This window comes from Mercurialis annua, linkage group LG1-X (genome assembly GCF_937616625.2).
Source record: "Mercurialis annua linkage group LG1-X, ddMerAnnu1.2, whole genome shotgun sequence".
Taxonomy (NCBI): domain Eukaryota; kingdom Viridiplantae; phylum Streptophyta; class Magnoliopsida; order Malpighiales; family Euphorbiaceae; genus Mercurialis; species Mercurialis annua.
The window spans coordinates 10,222,861-10,226,198 of NC_065570.1; the positions used below are offsets into that span (position 1 = coordinate 10,222,861).

The 3,338-nt window shown below is 34.2% G+C and overlaps 1 long non-coding RNA gene across 1 annotated transcript; it reads right to left on the bottom strand.

Annotated features, from left to right (window-relative positions):
- Positions 1 to 369: 369 nt before the first annotated feature.
- On the bottom strand, positions 370 to 2,695 carry LOC126678315 (uncharacterized). Its single transcript, XR_007640702.2, has 4 exons — positions 2,555 to 2,695; positions 2,389 to 2,464; positions 1,547 to 1,627; positions 370 to 681 (listed from the first exon to the last, which is right to left on the bottom strand). It is a non-coding gene; the product is annotated as an uncharacterized LOC126678315 (long non-coding RNA).
- Between the last annotated feature and the right edge of the window lie 643 nt (positions 2,696 to 3,338).

Genomic DNA, 3,338 nt, shown 5'->3' on the forward strand with positions numbered 1-3,338 from the left:
CCTATACAACCACTAATTACAAATTTCATGACAGTCCTAAGATTTCAATGTGTCTGATTAGTTTGGAAGTAAATTAACGTGATTATCTGATTAATCCTGTTAAAATTGGATATGGATATACATTCAAAGTAATAAACACTTTTTACATACTCAAAACAATAAATTGATGTATATATAAGATTAGAAATACTTTTTGTCACGACCTGAAATCACGAGCAGTGACCGGCGCTAAAGAATGGGAATGATAGTTCCAAAACCCGTAACAAGCCTTTAAAAACACATATAATTTTTTTTTTCGCAAATACAATCATTTCCAAAATCCAAACATCCATTCATAAAACAAATCATTTTCATTATAAGCTCCTTGATCTTTGACGTATACAAACATCTTTTTCAAAATAGAAAACGTTCCATAGGAACTTGGGTCTTAACATGCGATGCCCCACATCCTAGCACAGCCCATTCCAAAATAAAACAAACGGTTTTATAGCGGAAGTCTCAAAATGCTTTTACAAATCAGAGTTATATCGTATACGAAAATCATTTGACAAACAAATATAAATATGCTAGGACTCGACCCTACTGCAGCACTACTGGTTGACTCCTTCTTACTGTACATAAGGACTTCTGGAACTAAGGTAGAAGTCCGTCGTGTCATAAACCATACACCTGCAACATACACTGTTGGGGGGGTCAGTCGAGACTAAGTGAGTTATACGTTACATACTCTATTATCAAAATAGCATCGCGTTTTTAAAACGTTTTATGCAAACACAATCCTTTCATATACATATACTTTTACTCCATTATAAACTAGTTAAATCTCTAATTCTTAAATCATACTCATTTTCATTTTACCTCACATACACAACCAACCAAAGGTTCTAGCTATGACATGATTAACAACAATATTCTCAACATCTATGAAACTCATAATAACATGAACATCATATCAACAATTGTGATATCCATCTCTGTAATAATTCACCAAACCCTAGGTCTGTAACTAGGAACACAACACTGGCTTACAGTCTAGCCAAACTCTTTCTAGGCCACCTCACGGCTAACCCTTCTACTTCATTAGCAGGCTCGGCCCTTTTCCCTTCACCGACCATCGTTCAGGACTTAGCCCGGTGTCATGCGCATTGACACATAACAAAATATTCTCCCATGTGCATATCTCTATCTCAGCACATAATCACAGGTGCATATCACAACTCAGCACCTCTCACATACATCATTACAGAGTCGCATATCACCAACATAAATCTCAAACCATTTAAGCACAACTAAATAACCATTTGGCCACAAAACGAAATCTCAAAACAACTTCAACAACAAACACTTTAATGCATCATTTACCAAATCAAATGACTATCCAATAGCTATAAAGGCATATCACATTTCTAATTCAAACCATTTAATCCAAGCAATCCAATCCAAAACAATCCAAACAATACACATTTGTGATGCGTTCAAGTACTATTCATATAGTATATTAACATAAATTTAATTACGATAATGCGAGTAAGTAAAATATACTCACAACTTGCTTATCCAAAATCTTTGCTTATTATAGCGTAAGCTCCCTGAGTTCCTTATCCGCTATTAGGTTGCCTTATCGGACCTAGGACATATATCAAACGGATCTAAAATGAGATCCTCTCAAAAAAAACTCAACAACACATAGACTCGATATTTAAACAAGTTACATATCTTGTCACATTATCGACCATGTAGTCGACTATATTTGCTAATAATAAAATAGTCTGACCTCAAAACGAAACCAACATTATTAAAGTTCAGAATGTTATCTTCGACTTTCATTTAGGTCTTGGACTAAAACTAGCACCCGAAAGTGTCGGAAACTAGCCCTTAACTTAATAACGTGGGGCTGTCCTGTTTTCAGGATTGCTACGTGCAACTTAATGTCCTGTTTCGTTTGGGCCACCTAGAGGCCGAATTAGCTAAAACTTAAACCTAGACATATTTAGACAACACTCTTAAGTTTCCGTACCAACAAACGGAACTTAATTTGGAGCTCAATAGCTTGAGATGTTGACTTAGTAACGTGGCTGTTTTGCAGGACAAATTTCTACAATTCACCAAACTTTTCATACATTCAAACTTAGCTCAATTCTAATCTAATTCAGCTAATTCCTCACTAAATCAATGCCTAAAACTCATCAACGCACATGTATCAATGGTTTGGGGCCATGGCTGAATACTTCAAACCATAGCCTAACCAAAATCCAAGCAATTCAACACACAATTCTTCTAGACAATTCATCAAACACTTACTCCACATGATTATAACCAATTTTTTTTTATGCTAAACATCACTTAAACACTTCAATCAAAAGCCTAAGAATTTAAAAAATTCCTTACCTTGATGATTCCTCAAAACCGAATGATCTCATGCTCCAATTCACCATCAAAATCCATGATTCAAGCTCACAAACACCTTAAAAGTATCAATTTCACAAGTCACCATAATAATTACCAAAACCGAATTTAAAACCTCAAAACCCTAACTGGAAATTCTCAAAGTTACCTCAAATTGAAGCAATAATCCAGTAGAGGATCCTTTCCTCGTTCCGTGGCCGCAAGAATCACTCAATTTCGTTAAGAAACGAAAAAGATATGGTGAATTGAAGTTTAGAAGGTTTTGCGATGAGGAGCTACGGGATTTTGCTAGCTGAAATAGAATGAATTGCTGAGTTTAAAAATCAATTCATTTTTCTTATATATTTATAGAAAAAGGTCTCTTTTAGTCCTTAAAGAAATCGACTCAAACCGTTTCGATTTCTAACTTAAAACTTGTTAGTTTTCGCCCGTCGAACGCTGAACCTTTTAGGTCCGATCAACTCCATATTATTTATTTCCAAATAAATAATATTAATCACTTATCTTACTTATGTTTTTGTTAAAGTACCACTGTGACTCAAAGTGGCTAAAAGCTCAGTTTAGCTGAAAACGGTTAAGTTTCATTTAAACTCAAATCTCCAAATAACTGTCGTGCTAACTTTCCAAATAATTTAAGATATCCTTTTCCGATTAATCATTATTTATTATAAATAATAATACTTCCCATTTTGAATTATTATTATTTCTCAAGCTATCTTTAATAAATGTTATGTCGGTGTCCATTTCCCGATCTACTTGATCCAAATTACGAAACTTTAGGACTCGTGGCATTATTTTATTATTTCAAAATTTTGGGGTCATTACACTTTTCAATCTCATTCTGGAGTATTTGGCGATTGTTTGTCATTTATTTATATGAGTAAGAACCGATTAGCGTCCTTTAAAGTACCGTTCTAAGTTATGTGGTTGTT